The 23,298-nt window shown below is 37.3% G+C and overlaps 1 protein-coding gene and 1 non-coding gene across 3 annotated transcripts in view; both read right to left on the reverse strand.

Moving 5' to 3' along the window:
• The window catches only part of TMTC2 (transmembrane O-mannosyltransferase targeting cadherins 2), a 445,065-nt gene that overhangs the window by 116,520 nt on the left and 305,247 nt on the right, over nt 1–23,298 (reverse strand). The window lies entirely within an intron of this gene.
• Nucleotides 3,592–3,696, reverse strand: LOC117091186. Its single transcript, XR_004440301.1, has one exon. It is a non-coding gene; the product is annotated as a U6 spliceosomal RNA (small nuclear RNA).

Raw genomic sequence — 23,298 nt, forward strand, 5'->3', positions numbered from 1 at the left:
TGTATAACTCCCCAATGCAATCCCTCCCCCCTCCCCCCTCCCCATGATAGGCCCCAGTGTGTGATGTTCCCCTTCCCGAGTCCAAGTTTCCTCATTGTTCAGTTCCCACCTATCAGTGAGAATATATTTTTAAGTAGACATGGGTTTTCACCATGTTGGCCAGGCTAGTCTTGAACTCCTGGTCTCAAGTGATCCAGCTGCCTTGGTCTCCCAAAGTGGGATTACAGGTGTGAGCCACCATGCATGGCCCTATTTTCTTTATATAACTTAATAGCTTATAGTTGCTGCTTAGTTATTGATGTTCACATGTTATTAGTAAATTACAGAGCTGTGAACAAAGTAGTAACTTCTCCATTTCATATCTGGAAAATGTCATACCAGCTAAGCTTTCTAAAATGATAAAAACAGTTCTTCTGAACTAGCTCACATTCTCAAATATTTATATATTAACTCGTGATTACCTATACCTTCAGCATCAGTAGGAATACCAACTAAAATAAAATCAAGAACAAATCAGAGAACTTCATTTCAGTGGCCCTACTCTTTGTTTAGAGGCTGCTTCAAGTCTGGGGAAGGAACAGTCTCTTAAGTAGTGTGTTCTAGCAGTCACTTCCATATGTCTGGTGTTTACTCTTTGGGAATTTCTTAAAATTATGAGTGTCTGTTATTTTTCACAACCAATGCAAATCATATTTTCATTTCACTTTCAAATGTTATCTCTATACGAATAACAAATATGAAAGGGAAGCAGCTGAAAAAACAGGTCCAAAAACTTCTGTGCAGTTTGAAAAATATGTTTAAGAATGCATTATAGTTAAATGAGTGTAAAAATTTGTGATGACCATAATTTACAAATAAAAGGAACATTATTTGATACTTTAAAAATTTTTTTAAATTTTATTGATACAAGTATTTGTACATATTTATGTGTTACGTGTGACATTCTGTTACATGTGATATTCCGTATAATGACCAAGTCAGAGTGTATTGAGGTGGGGTGTCCATCACCTCGAGTATTAATATTTATCATTTCTACATGCTGAAAACTTTCAAATTCTCTCTTCTAGCTCTTCTTAACATACAATACATTGGTGTTAAGTATTCAATCACCATATTCTGCTATAGAACATTACAACTTTTTCCTTCTATCTAATGTTTGTGCCCATTAACAAACCTTCTTTATCTCCCCCTCTCACTACCACACACACACCCTTCACAACTTCTTGTATCTGAGTCTTTTTAAGCATCACAGTATTTTTATGTGATATGTCTTCAGGATAAAAAAGTGTTTCCTCCTCAAACAAAAAAAGAAACCATGAAAAACACCCCTAACAGTTCAACTTATTCTTACAAACCAAGATGATTTATCTAAAACCATTTAAGTGTAACAGCCTCTCCCCAATGTTATATACTATGAGTCAGAGCTAACCTTAATTAGAGGCAAAGTAAAGGGACAGGGGCAGTGGTAACTTTCATGATTAAATAGTTTATCTGCATATTACAAAACATTTCCCCATCCAATTGTCAGATACCCAAAATGTGACCATGAGTTTCATTTTCTTAGGGCTAGAATAGTACATCTTCTGGAAAGCTTTTAAAATATAATAAATATTATATAAACATCATAAATAGAAATTACAGAATAAAGCTACCTGATACAGAAATGATCTGGCTGAACAATTAACTGATATTAATGTTTGTCCTCCCTGAATTATCATTCAAGTCCCACTTTCCATAAATGTCTGGTCTTCTGTGCCCTCTTTTCCTAAACATCCTAAAGTAGAGGCTGGCTGAAAGATACTTATAGTGTTATAGGACCTAAGCTGACTGAAAAATTATATCAAGTGACACTAGAGGTCAAAGTGAGTGCTTCACACTGTTCAAGGACAACATCCAGATTCAGCAAAGAGACGTCACAAGGGAGGAATGGTTCCGTGGTATGCCCAGAACAAGGCTGGACTCCTGAGCAAAGCTTCCCTGAGGCCCATCCCCAGTCGCCCTGCAGAGCCATCAGGCTTTAAGGTGGTGTTAGCTCAGATCAGATGGCCAGGACAGCCTCCTTCCCAGCTTTGTGAGCACCATTATATCTTCCAGATTTAGGTTAACCCATGGGAAAGGAGGAGGTCACAAAACTGGCTGAAATTAAATGGCTGACCAAGTGGGAATAAAAGACTGCAGCAGACTGAGCTTCACTCCAGGATAAAGAAGTGGATCATCACACTCAGCTGCCTTTCTGGCCTGGGAGCCAGATACGTTACATGAGCAAAGGGCACATATGAACAGTTTGCAAATACCAAAAAAACAATGGTCAGAATTTCTAAAGAAACATGTATTTGGTTTACCTAAAATGCAAATTGATACAAGGAGATGTTATTCATCTATCAAAAAATTTCCCAAATAAAGAGAGAATTCAATATTCCTGAGGGTTCATAAAAACAGGTGTTCAATGACACATTGTTAAAATACAGTAATATGTAACAAAACCATCCTGGGGGAAATTTGACACATATGAAAAGCATTAAATCACAGACACACTAGCCAACTGATTCTATGTATTTGTCCTAAGAAAATACCTGTAAATAGAAAGAAGTTGTTATTCATTTTTATTATAATACCGTTTATACAAACTCAATGTCCACCAGCATGAACTTGATTAACCAAAAATCATTTCAATGAAATACAATGTTTCTATTAAAATGATTGTGTAGAAAATTATTTAAACCACAAAAGTTCTTCAAGATCCAGTGCTAAATGAAATAAGCAGGCTGTAAATTATAGTTTATAACCTCATAACATTTTCTTAATTGTACCATCTGTATAACTGGCTCATTTTACTGTAGGGATTTCAAAGGTGAATAAAAAGATTAGTCACTGGATCTTTCGATACTGATGAGGAGAGAACACATCTAGTGTAGACTGTTAAAAAAAAGCATTATGCTAGTGGTCAAAATAAGTGCCTCAAGACCAGAGTACATCTAAGTACTGAGAAATGAAAGAGAAGGTTTCAGAGATGTGATGTTTCACTCTATAAAAATGGTTTAAGTTCCTGCTATGTGATAGGCTGGGTTCCAGGCCTTGGTAATCAAGACAAAGTTCCTTCCCTGGTACAGCTCACATTTTAGTGGTGGAATCCTTAGTTTACACATGAGTAGGTAACACTGTCTGTCAGTCCTAAGTGTTTTATGAAAAAGAATGCGGAAGAGAGCAATGCACAACTGGGCGGGGTAGGGATGGTTATGTGTGATAAAGTGACAAAGGAAGGCCTTTAGTGATATTTGAAGAGTGACTTATGGGAGTAGGCAGGGCATGCAAATATCTGGCATATTTCGAGTTTTTGGGCCTATCAAGGAAAACATCACGGCAGCAGTTGAGCAAATCCCATAAAAAATTGTAAGTCAGGAGTACGACAGGAGGGACCAGACTGTGCAGGGCCTAGTGGGTTCTGTAAGGAGCACAAAATTTCTTTGTCTTTTTTCTTTTTTTTTTTTGGTAGTGAAAATTCGTTTCAATTTGAATGCCACAGATTGCTTTTACTCATATTGTTTTCTTAGGTGTTAACCAAGAAAGGGTCAAATAGCCTCTGGAAACTGTGCAAATATGGAACGCTTCACGAATTTATGTGACGCCCTTGTACAGGAGCCATGAAATCTTCTCTGTGTCCTTTCCCTTTTAGTGTATATGCTGCTGAATTGGCACCTGGAGTGTCTTTTGATGAGGAAGGAACATCATGAAGGACTTGAAATAGAGGCACAATATGATCTCACTTATAAATTTTAGAAAACACTCTAGATTTTGGGTGGAAAACCGTCTGTAAGGAGACCTCTTAGAACGTTAATACTCCACAGCTTAAATAAAAGTGATAGCAGTGGAAGTAATGAGAAATGAGTAGATTCAGGATCTCTTTCAAAGACAAGTGGCCAGTGGATCAGGTGTGGATATAACGGAAAAAGAAGAGTCAAAGATGGCTCCACCTTTAAAAAAAAAAAAAAAAAATTACAGATGGGGTCTCACTCTGTTGCCTTGGCTGGAGTGTAGTGGCATGATCATAGCTCACTGCAATCTTAAAATCCAGGGTTCAAGTGACCCTCTCGACTCAACTTCCCAAGTTGCTGGGACTACAGGTGCACACCACTATGCCCGTCTAATCTGAATTCACAAATTTTCACTTGCTGTACATGGGTGAATGCAGGTATCATTTATTCACATGGGAAAGACTGTATGAAAGCAAATGTTGATAGGAAGGTGCATGTGTAGTGGAGTGATAAGAGTTCTGTGTGATTGAGAAGATAGGATAAAAGACTATGGGAGAAATTCAGAAACACCAACTAGATAGGGTGCCACAGACCGAGAATTGACAAGACATAAGAATACTGGAAATCTGATACCTTACAATGAGAAGAAAGTAAAAGAAGAAGACTTGCAAGAATGCCAAGATCACTTGGACTCGGGAAGGGGAACATCACACACCGGGGCCTATCATGGGGAGGGGGGAGCAGGGAGGGATTGCATTGAGAGTTATACCTAATGTAAATGACGAGTTGATGGGTGCTGACGAGTTGATGGGTGCAGCACACCAACATGGCACAAGTATACATATGTAACAAACCTGCACGTTATGCACATGTACCCTAGAACTTAAAGTATAATAAATAAATAAATAAATAAATAAATAAATAAATTAAATTAAATTAAATTTAAAAAAATGCCAAGAAGCGGGGGAAATGGGAAAAGCAACAGCAAAAAACTCATCTACTTACATTTTAATGTTTTCAATTAAAAATAGAAAAAGCATTATAACAAGTAAACATACAGGACCATTTTAAATAACCATTTCAAATCATAAGTAACTTACCTTTCATAAATATATATTTAAATATCTGAGATTCTTAGAATTCAAATTGAAGTGTTGTTTTGTACACCGATTTGACATTAAGAGTAAAAAAATTTAGATTCTAAGGTATAAACACAACATGGTTGACTTCTATAAATATTACATAAATGAAGGCGTTTACCTTACTCAGATTTCCTATAATGTTACCATTTTAATTTCCTTTCTACATCTATTCACTTGTATATTTTCCTGTTAACTTAAAGGGGTCACCCACACATACTATAGTAACATTTCAGTGGAGATAATTTGACAGGCACAACCACAACTTAAGCTCCACCTGAGAAAATTACTTAGGTTGCTATACTGTGTCATGACACTAAGCTCAAAGTAGAGTTAAAACCAACATCTTATAAGGGTTATCCATTCATAATCTCAGTTGATGAAAACAGTATTCAGACATTTCATTAAAACAGCCGAGGAAGCTAAGGTGAAGTAAGTAGAAATTATGTTTGAACCAAATTTACAATAAAGTTACAGGTAAATACAAGTATATCCTAAAATTTCATTTTTAAATTATGAAAATCATTCTAGATATTAAAATGTGCTGTTTTCAGACTTTAGAATTATGCATAGAATTTACCTCTGAATTACAAAGTGTCTGCTTTTAATTAAAACAACGAAATTTCCACAATACATTAAATGTATTCATTGATTCCTTTCATTCCAATGAATATTTGTGGGCACCTACCATGTGCCCAGTGCTGTGTTGAGCCCTAGAATGAAAATGGTGATTAGGAGCAGACACAACTGCCCTGATGAAGCACAAAAAACTTCAGGTGCTAAGAGTATGATAAACACAATTGATGGCCATGTGACCTATAACAGTTGCTCTAATTTAGTGGAAGTACTCAAGGAAGGTTTCCAAAAGAATTGATGCTTGATCTAAAAATCAAAATATGTGTATGATTACCTAATTGAAACAGAAACGGAAGTATTCTAAGTGGAGGCACAGCAAAGGTAAAATATCTGTGGCAGAAGAACAAAAACACTGCGTGAAGCCCAGGGTGAGTGAGGCAGAGAGGAGTGAAGGCGAACCATACACAAAGTGAAAATGCAGGGAAGAGCAGGACACACTTGGCTTATTGGTCATAGTAAGATAGCAAAATGTTAGCCACTGTTTTGTGAATATCACTCTGAGGGTACTAAGGATGAGAAAGTGGAATGGGAACAGAAGGCAAGTAGACAGGTGACAATGAAAGCAAGATTAGTGGACTGATGTGAGAGAGATTTATACAAAACAGACAGAATAACATGGATAGAACAGAGATAATGCAATGAGGGCAATGGAGTAGCAAGGGTGACCCCCTAAGTTTTTGGACCGAAACCAAAGGGAAGATAGTAAATAATGGAAGGGAGCCAAGTTTAGTGGGTAGGATTATAAGCTTAGTTTTGAGAATTGTTGAGATTGGCCCCTTTTGAGATACCTGAGATGTCAAAGGTGTGGTTTACTAGGCTGAATCAAGAGGTTGACAGTAAAGTGAAATAGAGTCTCAAGAAAATAGCAGAAGTCGATTGTATCTAATGCTGAAAAACATCCACTAGATTTCATAACACGATCACTGGTAACTGCAGGAAGGTATGTTTAACAGGTATGGAAGCCAGAAGAAGTGGGTGTTATTTGGGAAGCTGTGGATAAGAAAACAGATAGAACAATTACAGACAACTGCCAACATACCTGGCTGTGAAGGAAAGAGGAGCAACAGAGTCAGCGGAAGGAGAGGAGACACAATCAAGGTTGTTTTAAAAGAACATAAAACATAAATGACAAGGGGGCATAAAAATTAATGTGTATGTTTTTTTGTTGTTGTTGTTGTTGTTAGTTTACTTTAAAATTAGAAGAGGAAATAACCCAAAAATCTATTTGTCTTAGATAACTTGCCAACTATGGACACGACTAAATTAAGCCTGCCCAGATTCTTTAAGCTGAGTCTTTTTCCTCCTGGGTGCTCTAACAACACTTGATTCCTACTTTTGTTGTGACACTTACCATATGTACTCTAATTACCATTTGTAATCTCTTTTGCTCATTGTAAACCAATTTAGTAGAATTGTTTAATCAACACTTATCCAAGGACCAGATGCATAGTAGGTGGTCAAAGATGCATGAAGAATGCTAAACATCTTGCAAAAGCAAACACTCAAAACACTTTGCTTAAATGCATACTCTCTTTATGAAATGTTGTTGCCTAAATGATGGATGGCATAGTTTCCGTGATAAATCTGACTAAATCTTGAGACCTGAGTAATCCTCATAGTTTCATGCCACTGCCATCATTGGTAACAACTCTTCCCCATAAGGGAAACAAAAAAAATGCAAATTTTATTAGCATTCTGTGATCCATAAGATGGCACCAAAAGTTCATGAAAAACTGGTTTCCAATAGGAAACCTTGCTTTAGATGGATAAAGTGGTCAATGTGATCTCCACTTAGGGAATCAGTGCAATTAGAAAACCCTGAAATATTAGTTATTAGCCATGACTCCAACCATTCAGCGTGGCTGTAAGTACAATGGGTTTTCTCATTTGTTATCACCAGTACTATAAGCATTCACTGGATCATTCCTTCCAAACTACTTAGTGAAAGCATGCGAAGTGCTATGCTGTTTGGCTCCCAAAGGGGAGGCCTGAGCTCACAGAACGGAGTTGACACTTGTACTGCAGAAGTTTAAACCCTGTGGGGATGGTAAGGAACACTGTCTTGTGAGAGTGGAAAGGCAGGAGCCTAAACAACAGCTGTTTTGCAGCTGGGTCACAAAGGAGAGCTAGAAATCCCTTGACACCATAAAAGGTAGCGGATGATGGGAAGGCAATCGCAGTGCTTCCATTTGTCACTGGCAGAGTGCCACTTGCTGCTCTCAAATCCAAATGCTCTTGTAAGAGGATGAAACCAGATGTAAATAATTCTCTAATATACTATATATATACATAGATATGTATATATATGAAGTTTCAGCTATAAAGAACATAGAGGTTTAATTTATTCAGACACTATATTCTCTGATGATTTACCAGTGTACTGAAGATAGCATTGGATTTAATAACAGAAACCTAAGTTCTAGTCCGGTTCTGACACCGTAAAGATAAACAGCCATGAAAAGCCACTGATCTGAGTATGTTTCTTTTTACTTTATTTTATTTTTTCAGTTGTAAATCCAAGGATCTGGGTTAACCAAACACGACCGGTTGCAATTCTCTATCAGAAAAATGGAATTCAATTCAGGGGAAGTGGTTAAACATTTAGATTAAAGAAAAAGTAACTTCTTAATTCGTGTCATCCTCTCTTGCTTCCACTGCTTTCCAGTCTACCATGGCAGAAAGGAATCAGCTCTTTTTCCCAGACCCACTCAGTGGACACTAGGACTGGGGAAAGCAGTGAGACCTAAACTCAACTGTGTAGTTCACATTCTGTACTAATGAATGAAACTAAACAGAAGAGGGATAAATGACCCATTTGTCTTCTGAAAGCAATTTCAAGGTAACGATGCACATCAAAGGTAGTGTATCTCAGAAAGGTTCTTAAGTGAACTAGGTCATATATGTACTGAAAAGTCTAAAATGTTCTTCTAAGTAATTCTGATTTTCCTGAAACTGCTCTGTCTATGCCCACTGTTTCAATGTATTTATAACAGCACCTCCTTCCTGGTTTGGACAAAAGTCTACAGTTACCCTAATACCTGTTTCTCTCTCACAATAATTCACAATTAGATGAGTCAAATGATGGCTCCATGACACTGCCATGTCCCACCAGATGAAACTACTAGGCTCCATTAGCAACATCAGTGAGGTCTCACTGTGACCTCAGCTTTCCATTCCCTAAGACACTCTTAATAAAGACAGCACTAACAAAGACATCCTTTCAGAGCAGAAGACCATGGGAATTTGCTAGGCATAATTAAGTTTCCATTCATCTTCTCCACTTACAAAAACACATTTTTCCAGGGGCCTGTTGTCACAGCACACCGCAATTCTACTTTTTCCTTGTAGGTTATATCGTAAGAACAGAAACATTACAGAGCAACTTAGTATGCATCGGGTGCTATTCTAAGTACTTTAGATGTATGGTCACATTACATCCTCATAAAAAGGCCTAAAATACTAATATAATCCTGGTTTTACAAAAGAAGAAACCGAGGCACAGAGAGGTTAAGTGCCTTGCCCAGGTACAGAAGCTTGATTTGGCAAAGCTGGGATTCACACAGAAACTATCTGGCTTCACAGTTCATGCTATTACATTGTAGGCACATTCCAGAAGTTCACTACCAGGAATCATTATGTTATTTAAAAACTAACTTTATAGCTTAAAGACAAACTCATGCTTCCACCCATTCCTTACCATGTATTTAGACTAGAGTACCTATTATATGCCTGGCATTATGTGCAACACTGAATAGGAAAAGATAAACTGAGGTAATTCCTACTCTTATACGTGGTGGAACATCATGCCAACTCCAGAGGCAGGCCCTTATCAAATGGAAGATTATACTTAAAAGGACTCTTGTTAGACAAGTGCATAGTAGGGACATAAGGGAAAAACAGAGAGCAGGGCCTCTATTCTGCATGAGTGAGTCAGGGGAGGTTGGAAAAAAGAGTAGGCATACTTAAGCTGACTCACAGATGGAGGAAAAATTGGCCAGGCATCAAAGCAATGGGCTATCTAGTCAGTCCAAGTGCTGGTGGCTTAAAATTTCTCTTTACAAGATCCAAATTAAGACAATTATTTAGAAATTCTGCTTAATGGAAAATTTTTCTTAATTTAACACTAGTTAAAAGTACCAGTAGCTTACAAATGTTAATTTGATACCAATCAACTCAAAACACATTTTTTTTTTGACAAAACACGGTTATGTAACAACTAAACTTTATCAGATTTCTACTTCCTGCCAGGCTAAAGATTCTTGAGTCACCTTCTGCAAACAATAATTTTCTGTGACTTACAAAGAAATAAAAATCTATAGAAAACAGCAATGTTTAGTAAGCAATACTCATTCACTTTCGATTCTAGAGTATGAAGTGACTAGCAGTAGTGCATATTAAGATTACAGAAACCTTTAAACTAGGTGGAAAGGGGAAAACATGCACAAAGAGCTTGGCACATGACCAGCAGAACAAATCTGTATATATAAATACAAGAGACAAGCATATCGCCGGACTGGACCATTCCCAAGTCCCAGAATTACAGTGTGCTAGTGGAAGCACACACATGTGTTCTGGCATTATTACAAAATGAGATTCTCTTTCTCTCTTTCTGACAGTGAGAGAAAATGTGTAATTTCACAAGAAAATCTGGGCCACTTACAGGAAAACATGAAGCATAGAGGTGACATGGTGATGTAGAACAGAAAGTCTGAACTTCTTTGCCTCTATATAGACAATTTAATAGTAGTTCAGCTCAGAGCTAAATTACCACTGTCAACATTGAAAACACTCTTGACCTTAGAAGGAAAAAATGTGTGATGTGAGCTGAACAGGACTCGCTAAATATCAACATCCTGAATTATCTTCATCACATTGTACAGATTAATTGTCACCTGAGTTGGCAGGTTTATCTTTGAGGTGCAAGAGGGACTGAACAGACACTCCCAATCATTAGAGCATTTTCACCAAAGCAATTCAGGGGTACACAGGATGGCAGTTTAGTCAATTTGACATAATTCCTTGCACAATTGCTATAAATACAGTGCAAGCTTTGGAAGAACTATATTGACCTGCTCAGCTTCTCAAAATGGAATGCAAATACACATTGGGGTATGTGGTGTCATGCCATGGAAAACCCAAACATGGAGCTTTAAAGATTTGAGGGAATATCTACGATACTAAATTATTAAATCATCTAAAGTAATTTCTATTTTAAAACAAACACTGGTGTGTTATAAAAAGAGAAGCAGTCACACAGAGGAAAGAATATGGCCCTGGGAATCAGACATGAGCTTGATTACCTTGTGAAGGCTGATCCTTAGAAAAGTAGGACTACTTGGGCAAGTTACTTAAAATATCCAGAAATTCAATTCTTTACAGGGATAATATCATACCTCTCAATGAGACTGTAACAAAGATAGCACACATAAAGCTCTTACCACAGTGCATGGTACAGAGTAAGTGCTCAATAAATGCTAGCTATTATGATCTTTGTGTAATAGGGATAGCAGTAGCTAAATCTTAAGAGGATTAAATAAGGTAACATATATTTAAGAAGTATAGTACAATAATACGATGTGAGCACTCAAAAAAAGTTAGTTATCTTCTTAACTAGACCTTTATACCTAAATCTACTTACCCAGAGGCAAACCATAGATGTACATGGCTATTTTAGTCGTATTTAAAATAGCATTCTTGGCCAGGACTGGCTCATGCCTGTAATCCCCCAGAACTTTGGGAGGCTGAGGGGGGCAGATCGCTTGAACCCAGGAGTTTGAGACTAGCCTGGGCAACATGGTGAAAACCTGTCTCTACTAAAAATACAAAAATTAGCCAGGCGTGGTGGTGGATGCCGGGAGTCCCAGCTACTTGGGATGCTGAGGCAGGAGTATCACTTGAACCAGGGAGGTGGAGGCTGCATGAGCTGAGATCACGCCACTGCACTCCAGCCTGGGCAACAAGACCAAAACTACACTAAAAACAAAACAAAACAAAACCAAAACCAAAAAAACATAAATTAGCTGGGCGTGGTGGCAGATGCCTGTTGTCCCAGCTACTCAGGAGGCTAGAATGGAAGAATCACTTGAGTGCGGAAGGCAGAGGTTAGGGTGAGAGAAGATGGAGCCTCTGCACTCCAGCCTGGGTGATAGAGCCAGACGCTGTCTCAAAAATAACAATAAAACAAAAATAAAAAAATAGTATTCTTATAGTGTTTCTATAGAAATAATTTTATAATCTAAAATAACATCATTATCAATCAAATTGCCACTTGTTCTGGGATGTCTTAGAAAAATGTAGGCAAAATTTGCCTTAGGGTTCAGTGAATTTGAAGAAAAGACAAAACAGAGACCAATGCTCAACAATGAAGTTACAATTAGAAGACTGTAGGGCTTTTTTGACCAAACTGGAAAATTCACATCAATATTGGAGACAGTTTAAGAATATATCGCCCACCTCTCCCTAGCAATATGTATTTTCCAAAAGGTCCACTGTCTCTTTGAAATACTGACATGATTTGGCAAGCTTAGGTTGAAATAGTCAGCAGGGTTCAAGCTGCTATGAATCTCAAAATTATAAGGAAGTTGGAGAATGTTAGTTGACTTTGAATATTGCAGTATACAAACACCTGCTATTTCACAGAAGCAAAATTGTGTTACTCAAAATAATATTTTATTCAAATCAGTCATATTTCACGTATCTTTCCTCAAATTAAATGGCTACAGATGAGTATGTTAACATTTCCTTATTTTGTTTTTAGAAATATAACAGCAGAATCAAAAGTACTGGATAGGCAATGGAGGGAAAAATAAAGTACACAAAACGTACAAAGAAGGCATTATATCCAGCAGATGGCTTCTGTATTGAAGGATACGCAAGAAAGAGTTGAAAAGGTAGTTTTAAGTATTGCTAGACGAGGTGGATTAATGATCAAATGAAGTTAGAAAAATATAAGTAGAATAAGCTATGTGCCTAAAGAAGGGCCACTTAAATAAATCATATCATCTCTAAAAAAGATTTCATACACATGTACATATTCATTCTTTTGGAGAATGTCATTTCAGATTTGGATGTTTAAAAATAATAACTAATCTATTTCATAAATAATTGGATATCTAAAATATCATTATAAAAAACCTCACATTTCCAAATAAAGATTTCTCAAATATCTTTTACTACAGTAGTTATTTTAATATTAGTATAATAATTAGTGTTACAAATTAAGTGATATTATGTTAAGCAAAAGTTAGTAATTTCTAAGATCAGAATAAACTTCAGCAAAGCTATAGCAAAACTCTAAAAAGAAAAGCTTGCTTCTTCTATAACCTTTTTCAGCATACATTCAACCTAATCACTTCCTGTGGAAAGTATTTCACACTGCTCTCAATCCCGTCACATTTATGTCAAGCTGATTCTTCAACTGAAATACATAAATATTATAATTCCTATAAATCATCACATTATTCCTCGCTGCCATACTTCATACCTAATAAAAGAACAGAGGATTATCTACATTCTGTTATACCTGCCTGAAGAATACTGTACATACTCATTAACATCACGACTACTGTTCATGAAATTCTACAAATTCCTTCTGAAGTGAATGGCTTATGTTACACACTTTGCTGAGATTCCCATTCCAAGGCTATCAGAGCAAAACAGATGGCCAGAAGATCATCATACTCTTCTATGTTATCAAGTGAATAAAAAATGAATATAACAAATTTTGTTTTTTCATGCCTATATTCCAAAAATAATTGTTTGTATATTCATAAGACTACCATATTATTTTACTGAGACAAAGATAAGAAAGAAATTATTTTACATGCAAACCTATTGTTATCCAACTATTTGACCCTTTAAATTCAGTCTTCAATCTCTTTTTAATGCTGAGGATTTCTGCCAACAGAATTTAACCAACAGAATGAAATAAAAAGTTATCTTCTCAGACTCTACTTACTTTAACCCACTTAAAGCATCATTTTTTCTTTTTGTCTAATTCGTTGTGTAAAACTTCACCTTTGCCATTTACCCCTTCAAACTTTTAATATTTATTTTTTTATTCTCTCATTTTTTTTTGTTCACCATGTAACACTAAAATGATATATTTGGTTCAACAAATGCTTATTGCTATTTAAGGTCCTCTCTTAGCATAAAAAATAAGTAAGACTTAGCTGATACACTAGACTAGCTTTCAGTCTAGTGGGTAAGACAGACATGATAACAGTTAATAATAAGAGAGCAGGTGACCTATTTACTCTCATGAGAGCACAGATAACAGAAAAATTAACTTAGGGAAGGACAGTGATGTATCAGTGAGTGTTATGGCCTGACTGAAAGCTTCCATGTGAATTGAGCCAATGCCTGCTTTAGAGTCATTTCACCTGTATTCATTTAACAAATATTTATTGAACAACTATGCACTAAAAAACCAACCTAGTAACACTAATGAACATGGTATCTACTTTCACTATCTAAAAAAAAAAAAAAAAAAAAAAAGCAATATTTATTAATGTTAGGATTCAGTATCATGTAGTTATTCATATGCAGTAAGAAGCGTGGAAGAATTTGAAAGCTACCTGGAAGAATTAGGAACTATTTTATGGAAGAGAAAGTGTTTTAGATTAAGTTGTACGGATCGGTAGGACTTTACTAAGTTTGGAGAGGTGGAAGAGTCTAATCCCAAAATAGGTTGTCTAATGTAACAAGGGCCCCCATCCTTTTGGGCACCAGGGACCAGTTTCATGGAAGACAGTGTTTCCATGGACTGGGTAGAAGATGGGGACTTGGGAGGGACAATTTCTTTTCTTTTTTCTATTATACTTTAAGTTCTAGGGTACATGTGTACAACGTGCAGGTTTGTTACACAGGTATACATGTGCCATGGTGGTTTGCGGCACCCATCAACTCGTCATTTACATTAGGTATTTCTCTTAATGCTATCCCTCCCCCAGCCCCCCAACCCCTGCCAGGCCCCGATGTGTGATGTTCCCTGCCCTGTGTCCATGTGTTCTCGTTGTTCAACTCCCACCTATGAGTAAGAACATGCGGTATTTGGTTTTCTGTCCTTGTGACAGTTTGCTTAGAATGATGGTTTCCAGCTTTATCCATATCCTTGCAAAGGACATGAACTCACCCTTTTTATGGTTGCATAGTATTCCATGGTGTATATGTGCCACATTTTCTTAATCCAGTCTATCATTAATGGACATTTGGGTTGGTTCCAAGTCTTTGCTATTGTGAATAGTACCACAATAAACATACGTTTGCATGTGTCTTCATAGTAGCATGATTTATAATCCTTTCAGTATATACACAGTAATGGACCTAGTAATGAGATTGCTGGGTCAAATGGTATTTCTAGCTCTAGATCCTTGAGGAATCGCCACACTGTCTGCCACAATGAAGAGTTTGGTTTTTTAAAGGTAAAGTCAGCAAATTTTCAGCCAGACTAAGAAAAAAGAAAGAAGATTTGAATAACAAAAAACAGAAATGAAAGAGGAAACACTACAAATGATAGCAAAGAAATAAAAAATATCCTAAGAAAAGGTGGGAAAAGAGCGCCAACTAGGCACACCCAGGAAGAGCCTCTCCCAGCGAGTGAGACCAAACTATGGAGTAAATCAACATACTTCAAAACAGATCTTTTGGAAGAAAACACTGAGAGTTGACAGAGAGGCAATGCAGGCACCAAGGCTAAAGAGAAATGAAACTGGGAGCACTGTATGGAATAGCTGACCTATAGGAAGGATTCCTTGTCCCTGAATGGCTCCTAAGTGGTAAGTGAAGAACCTGTGGAGAAACCCACTCTTACCATGGACTTCTGGGATCCTTGCTGCACGAGATGCCACCACCTGTACAGACAGTTAAGCTGGTAGGGGGGACTGCCCAGAGAGTAGACATAGACCGAGCTTGAGCATGTGTAAAGCCCAGGGGATTTTGCATGGGCACAGCTGCAATAAAATACGGTAATAGACATCCATATCCAAGGGTTCTCCATGTTCCTCTGCATGGCTCTTGACTTTGCTGACTGGACTGGGAGAGAACAGGGCTGTCTTTTCTGAGTTATCAAGGTGGGTCAGATCTGCATATCTGCCTGTGCACTGACCCCTCTTGGGGTTCCCTGCCTGACTGCTTGCACAGGAGCAGGCATATTGCTTTGAGTGCTTTGCTAGTGGCCTGGGAACAACCCCATCCTGGGGCAATTCCCTGCCAAATCCCCCTGCCCCCACCAAGCACAGCTGGGGCTTGATCTCAAAGGGTCAGAGGATAAGGCAGCTGGCCCAGTGGGTACCAAGTCCCCACGGTCAGAGCAGACAGCTCCAGGATGCAGAGCTGAGATTTGTGGTTGGAGCAGGGGAAGAGCCCTCACTCTCAGGGCAAGGGGAAGTGAGGCAGGGGTTCAAGGGCATGGCACCAGTGATTGCAGAAGGCTCCCCTAAGGTCCAAGAACGTATATGGTAAGGGGGTCATCTCTTCTCTCCCATCTCCCCCACCACAGAGCACTGCTGCAAAGGTGCTGAATTACAAAAGAGGTGCTAGGCTAAATTCAAAAGAGGTGCTAGGTTAAATTCAAAAGAGGTGCTAGGCTAAGAGCCAATCTGCCAGCCATTACTCTTTTTTTTTTTTTTTGAGACCAGAGTCTCCTTGTGTTTCCCAGGCTGGAGTGCAGTGGTGCGATCTCGGCTCATTGCATTCTCTGCATCTCAGGCTCTTTTTCCTTTTCTCTCTCTCTCTCTCTCTTTTATTTCTAAAGACGGAGTCTAGGCTCTATCGCCCAGGCTGGAGTGTAGTGGCACGATCTCGGCTCTCTGCAACCTCTGCCTCCTGGGTTCAAGCGATTCTCCTGCCACAGCCTCTGGAGTAGCTGGGATTACAGGCGTACACCACCATAGTAGGCTAATTTTTGTATTTTTAGTAGAGACAATGTTTCACCATGTTGGCCAGGCTGGTCACAAACTCCTGACCTCAAGCGATCCGCCCTCCTGGGCTTCCTAAAGTGATCTGCCTGCCTTGGCCTCCCAAATTGCTGGAATTACAGGCCTGAGCCACCACTCCCTGCTTCCCATCTGCCAGCCATGAGTCTTAAGCACCATCTACTGGATTGGAACTTGAATTACGCTGCCGTACCTCCATTCAAAAAAAAAAAAAAATTCGGCCAGTATACACACCTGTGAAACAAAATGCAGGAATCTTTCCACAAATAAAGATCCCGTGCAAAGCCATGGACTTCTTTTAGGACCCAGAATTGAAGCCAAACAAACAGATATATATCTCACAGTCAAACCTTTAAGGTAAATAAAGAATATAAAAATAAAAAATCCCATCCAAATGACAGCAAATTCTAAAACAGATAAAGGAACACAAGCCCTCTCATATGAGAAAGACTCAGCATAAGAACTCTGGAAATTCAAAAAGTCTAAGTGTCTCCTTACCTCTAAATGATCTCACTAGCTTCCCAGAAATGCTTCTTAACCAGATTGACATGGCTGAAATGACAGATGTACAATTCAGAAATTTGGATGGCAAGGAAACTCAATTAGATCTAGAAGAAAGTCACAACACAATCCAAAGAATCCAGGGAATCCAGTAAAACGATCCAAGAATTGAAAGATGCAATAGTCATTTTAAGAAAGAACTAAACCAAAAAAACAGGAAAAGTTCTGGAAGTGAAAAATTCACAAGGAATGTCATAATACGGTTGGAAGCATTAACAACACAACAGCTTAACAACACGACAGAGCAAGCTGAGCAAAGAATCTCAGAGCTCAAAGACTAGTCATTTGAATCAACATAGCAAGACAAAAAAGAGAATAAACAATAAGAAAAATGACTAAATCTCCAAGAAACATGGGATTATGTGAAGAGTTCAAACCTACAATTCACTGGCATTCCTGAGAGAGAAGTCAAGCAACTTGGAAAACATATTTGAGGATATATAACAGTTCACAAAATTTTTCCCAATCTTACTAGAGAGGCCAACATGCAAATTTGAGAAAATCAGAGAATTCCTGCAAGATAATATAAAAAAAAACAAACACCCCTAAGACACAATCATCAGGTTCTACAAGGTCGAGACCATCCTGGCTAACACAGTGAAACCCTATATCCACTAAAAATACAAAAAATTTGCTGGGCATGATGGCATATGCCTGTAGTCCAAGCTACTTGGGAGGTTGAGGCAGAAGAATTGCTTGAACTGGGGAGGTGGAGGTTGCAGTGAGCCAAGTGCACACCACTGCACTCCAGCCTAGGCAACAGAGTGAGACACTGTCTCCAAAAAAAAAAAAAAAAAATTGACCACCCCACTAGATTTTGGACTTGCGTGGGGCCTGTAGCCACTTTGTTTTGGACAATTTCTCCCAATTGGAATGGCTGTATTTACCTAATGTCTGTATCATCATTTTATCTAGGAAGTAACTAACTTGCTTTTGATTTTAAAGGCTCATAGGTGGAAGGGGCTTGCCTTCTCTCAGATGAGACTTTGGACTGGGAGCTTTTAAGTTAATGCTGAAACGAGTTAAGACTTTGGGAGTCTGTTGGGAAGGTATGATTGTCTTTGAAATGTGAAGACATGAGATTTGGGAGGGGTCAGGGGCAGAATGATATGGTTTCGCTCTGCGTCTCCACCTAAATCTCATATTGTAGCTCCCATAATTCCCACATATTGTGGAAGGGACCTGGTGAGAGAGAGAACCGAATCATGTTGGTGGGTCTTTCCCACGCTATTCTCGTGATGGTGGGTGAGTCTCATGAGATACCATGGTTTTAAAAATGGGAGTTTCCCTGCACAAGTACTCACATTCTCTCTCTCTCTCTCTCTCTCTCGTTGCCTGCTGACATCCATGTAAGATGTGACTTGCTTCTCTTTGCCTTCTGCCATGATTTTGTGGCCTCCCCAACCATGTGGAACCGTAAGTCCATTAAACCTCCCTCTTTTGTAAATTGCGCAGTCTTGGGAATGTCTTTATCAGCAGCATGAAGACAGACTAATACACTGAGTGTCTTTATAATGGGGAAATATGATAAAAACTACCTCAAGCCAGATTATCAACGTTAGCATAAACAGTGATAAGTCACATTGCTAATAGATATCCTCAATATGATGAGGATGACAATTTACCTCTGGTGGTTTTCCTCCCAAACCCCATAATCCAAGTCTAATCATGACAAAATATCAGCCAAATACCAACTGAAGAACATTCTACAAAATATGTAACCTTTACTCCTCAAAATTGTCAAGGTCATCAAAATAAAATGAAGTGTGAGAAACTGTCACAGCAAGAGGAGCCTAAGGAGACATGACCACTAAATGTAACATGGTTTCCTAAATGGGATCCTGGAACAACAGAAGGACATCAAGGAAAAAACTGAAGAAATCCAGATAAAATATGGACTTTAGTTAATAACAATATATTTATGCTGGCTCATTGTGACAACTGTATCATACTAATGTATTATATTAATAATAGGGGAAACTGAGTGTGGGTATCTGAGAACTCTCTGTACCAACTTCAATTCTGTAATCAAACTATTCTAAAATAAAGACTTTATTAAAAATGAATTGCATTAAAAATTTAACATAAATGCCATAAAATTATAGCCTTTGTTTTATTTGAGTTAAAAATACATAGGTGCCTCGTAATTTTTTTTCATGTTGAAATAGTTTGCAACACAAATAAATTCATAAGATAAAACTTAAAAAAAGATTATGACTCAAACTGCTAAATGTGGAGGGTGAGAGCATTCCAGTTAAAGGGAAAATCTCAAAGACATAACTGCTTCCTCTGATGTATTATTCTGTATAGGATATAAGTAACAACACTTGCCAGAGATATGTGAGGAAAAGATTTTAAATACTGCAATCACCAAATGTTGTTTCTATTTGAGAAATGGAAAATAATTACAATTTGCTTAAGGTCACAAATTAATAAAGTCAATTTCCTCTTTCGAACTTACGGCTGAAGTTTTGTAAGCATGAAAACAAAGTTGTTTGTCTTTTTTTTTTTTTTTTTAACTAGTATTCTGAAAATTGCATATACATCCTTAAATGTATTTTACCATTATCAACTGGTAGTTCAACTCTTTTCTTTTGGATTCATCTAGACAAATGGCTATTTTCAGCATAGCTCTAGCCTCGATGTTAATAATAAATCTTTCTCTTTCAAAATGTTGACCTCATTGGCATCTCCATCCTGATTTCCTGGAACTCTCCTATTATCTCCGTCCACCCATCATACCAATCATAGAGAAGAGCAATGAATCACACTCATTTTTAGTACATTTTCCAATGCTAAACACTGACTAGACACTTGACAGTAATAAATTACTGAGTAAACAACAGCTCAGGTGTTCTGTCACCAACTCAAGGTCTACCAGTTTACCAGGTAAACAGTAGTTTCTTTCACCTATGTTTATTTCTAAAACTTTTGTATTCTTCATGTCTGCTCCCTTTCAGTTTGGTATCTTACAAAATTCTCCAAATTACATTTGGCAGAATACTGTTATCTTGGGATAAACGGATTCAACTTGAAAAAAACCTGCTCCATATGATGAATAAGCTAAATAGGGTTTTAATTACCAAGAAGACTTTCAGAGCCTTTAATGGATACCATATATACATATTTTAAGAATGAAATATGGTATGTATCTTTCCTCACACTAATTTGACTACTGGATTTTTTTTCAAAGGACATCTAGAATTATTATAGTTATGTGGAATACATTTTGGAAATGGATTTTGTACATTTTAGGAATACTGTTTTGATAATTCCTATCAAAGCAATAATGGCAGTAGTAAAATCTTCTTGGCATTCTTAAATTTCAGCATATTTGGAATTCTTCGTTTTATTCTTAACAGCAATCCTTGCTGTGTAGCATTACTTGATGAGTCAGCTTTGCTAATGTTTACAATCAAAGCTAATGTATAAAGGCATAAACGCAGTTATATATGCCTACATATAGACATATATAACTATATATAAAAATATTATAGTTCTCTCTCTCTATATATATACACACACACACACACACACAGAGTCAAGGCAAATGCATAAAGGCATAAATAGTTATATATGCCTGTATCAATATAGACGTATATAACTATACGTAAATATGTATATACATATATACACACACACACACACACACACACACACATATATATAGAGAGAGAGACACAGAGAGAGAGAGAAGTATTAAGACGGTGAGGGAGTCAGGATGGAAGAGTCCTCGTCCATATCAGCAGAGACAGAGTGGAGGACATGATTACCACTTTGGCAAATGTGTACCCTAGGTAGAAAAGGGGAAGACAGATACCCTCAGGAGAACATCTCTAGCCAAAGCAACAGATTTCAACTTAATCCTTTACTTCTGCTGATGTAACCTCTTTGCCGTATGCAAGGAAACTTTACAACATAAGGTCACAGGCTTCTGATCAAGTAATTTTCTGCTTTAAGTGAGTAAATTTCTGATTCAAGCAGACAGAAAGTCTATTCCCATTCTCGCTATTGCTATTTCATCTCAAAAGATGAGAAATAGAAAAACCTATAAAACAGATGATATCTTCAGGTTTCATTTTTCAGAGACAAACATTTATTGGTGATGTTACATCTAAAAACCACACTACTTATTTCTCCATTATATGACATCATTACATATGGCTTTATACAATAGTCACTGCCCAATGTAAACTCTGTGCCATACAGCTAATGTCAACATGACCAAAGAGTCCTACTTACACATGAGTTATTCTGCATATTGAGGTCCTCTACCACAAGTATTGTTATTACTATGCAGACTGAATTACAGTATATGCTCAAGAATGTACCTCATCCTGTCAATTTTGACAAAGAGCCTCAATTATATTGTAGAAATGAGAGTCCTGCAATTTTAAGCCTTTTAAAAGAATTATGCCTTCCACTGTGAGAAGAAATCAATTACTAGGCAGGTAAATGCTCAGGTGCTCTGGCTCCAATCCAACATTTCACCAGTTAAATGTTTACCAGATAAAGGTCAAGCTAATTCAATCAGGTCTCCCATGCCCTTCACCCTCACCCCTTTCAGTGTGGAGTATCATCATGGTTCCTTCAAAATTTCACATTTGAGGAAAACTACCTACATCACATTTAAATTAAAAATTCAGCTGTAAACTCCACTATCACTATTTTCTATCACATATACAAATACTTAAATCCTTTTTAGCAGTAGCAATGTTAACATTCTTTTCACTTAAACATACACACAGAAAATACATTTTCTTTTCAGAACTGTATTAGAAGAAAAATCTAAAAACTGAATGAAGGTTTCTTTTGAAAATGTTTTTACGCATTTTGAAGTTAGGCATTTTTGTACATGAAGTACCACATGTGTATATTTTAGCATGATAGCCAAAAAGCTAAAGAGCAATTTTAAAGGGCTGATGTGGTGGCTCACAACTGTAATACCAGTGCCTTGGGGGATTCAAAGAAGGAGGACAGCTTGAGCCAAGGAGGTATGGGCCACTACACTCCAGCTCCAGTGACAGAGCAAGACCCTGTCTCAAAAACAAACAAACAAAGCAAAGCAATTTAAATAGTACTGCTTTCAGAAAACAGGAGGGAGCCACCTCACAAAACAATCCACCTTATACGTAATATTTAATTACTTAATATTTAATTAAGTAATACTTAATATTCAATACTTAATATTTAATATTAATTACTTAATATTTAAATATTTAAATACGTAATATTTAATTAATGTTTAATTCATAATGTGAAGAAAACAACAGATGAGGATTTATTCAATGTATCAAGGGATAGATGAAATGAATAAGAAGCTCAGAACTTGGGGAAAATGTGAAGCTGACCCCAGAATTAACTGTGTTTGAAGCAAGTATAATTTTACTAAAAACTAAGGATACACTATATAGCTCTGCAGGCTTCATGCTTTAGGTTGCTGAGCCTCATGGGCCTCAAATATAATACAGGTAAATATAAGGGGAAATCACAAAAACCTTATGAACTTGTGAACATATTCATGGCCAGGAAGGTTTTGAACCTATTTATGAGTCTGCAAAACTGAAGACTTTCACATCTCAGAACAGATGTGGCATCGTTTATGTGCATGTGAGTGTGTGTGTGTGTGTGTGTATCCAAATGCCACAAGGAAAAAATGCAACTTCCTTTTGTAAAAGCATTGGCCCAACTACTTGAGAAGAAATATGTTTGTTTCTAAAAATGCATATTGTCTATACCATCACTCCTCAGAGTAAACATAGGCTTAGACCAGATGCTGTTTTAACAAGGAGTGATACTCAAATGTTCTACTTGATATATTAGAGAAAAATTATCAAGCAAGGAAAACATAAAGCATAAATTAAAAACAGTTTAACTCATGTTAAAATGTTTTTATGCTTTATTATGTGATAGGAGAGTCCATATGATGTAGCAGAAAGAATAACAAGCTGGAAGCTATGAAGTCAAGTATCATAGAGTATCCACGGGGCTTATTTAACAAATGAAAGCTGTAAAATGGGGGGGCGGGGGCTGCAATCTTCCAAGTGGTATGGGATCATGTGCCTATAATAAAAATTAAAGGGTAAGGTAATACAATGAATGTACCTACATAATTGTGCTTTCTGAAACAAAAACGATTTCCACCAGTCCCTAGTATGGTAGACTGACTTTTATTGTGAATTTCACCGAAATAAAATACATGGAGGCCAAGGGAATGCTGTTAGTCTTTGTATCACCACTGCTTATTAGACAGAAGAGACAGAGTTCAGGCTCAAC

Source organism: Trachypithecus francoisi, unplaced genomic scaffold, assembly GCF_009764315.1.
Source record: "Trachypithecus francoisi isolate TF-2019V2 unplaced genomic scaffold, Tfra_2.0 Lachesis_group11, whole genome shotgun sequence".
Taxonomy (NCBI): Eukaryota; Metazoa; Chordata; class Mammalia; order Primates; family Cercopithecidae; genus Trachypithecus; species Trachypithecus francoisi.